The 653-nt window shown below is 48.1% G+C and overlaps 1 non-coding gene across 1 annotated transcript; it reads left to right on the forward strand.

Moving 5' to 3' along the window:
• Positions 1-295: 295 nt before the first annotated feature.
• Positions 296-369, forward strand: Trnat-ugu (transfer RNA threonine (anticodon UGU)). The gene has a single exon. It is a non-coding gene; the product is annotated as a tRNA-Thr (tRNA).
• The last annotated feature ends 284 nt before the right edge of the window (positions 370-653 follow it).

Here is a 653-nt window from a genome sequence, read left to right on the forward strand (position 1 = left end):
TACCATGTATTCTAGAGAAGCTGCCCGGTCGTCAGTGGCGCCTGTTCTTTCGAGAACAGTTACTATCTTCATATATATGGTTAAACGTTACCCAGCCATTGACCTTCGTCTGTGCGAATGCGCACAGATTGCCCGAAATCTTAGGGGAATCGTCACCTTAGTGTGGGCCAGTATTGAGTGGATGGGCAAACACCTATTACGTACATTACGTTTGTGGATTGTGGCCGGTTGGAAATGTGAGTCTCACGGGAAGCGTGTAAGGGATAAATGCCTGCAGTCGCGGTATTCATCTGTGTCCTCGGTGGCTCAAATGGATAGAGCGTCTGCCATGTAAGCAGGAGATCCCGGGTTCGAGTCCCGGTCGGGGCACACATTTTCAGCTGTCCCCATCGAAGTATATCAACAACACCTGTCGGCAGCTGAGGGTTTCAATTAACTATCAATTGTGAAGGGGATTCGAAGAACCCTTTGCCAGGCACTTAAATGTGATTTGCAGAGTATCCATATAGATGTAGATCAAAGCTCGTCCCGTGACGCACGTGCACAAAATGATTCATACTGCAAACATACTCGCCGATAACACTGACGAATAACGAGTGCTGCATATCCAGGTTAGACAGATCGGCTTTTCCTGCCAAGAAGAACAGGGAGTT

The sequence above is a fragment of the Schistocerca gregaria genome, chromosome 3 (genome assembly GCF_023897955.1).
Source record: "Schistocerca gregaria isolate iqSchGreg1 chromosome 3, iqSchGreg1.2, whole genome shotgun sequence".
Taxonomy (NCBI): Eukaryota; Metazoa; Arthropoda; class Insecta; order Orthoptera; family Acrididae; genus Schistocerca; species Schistocerca gregaria.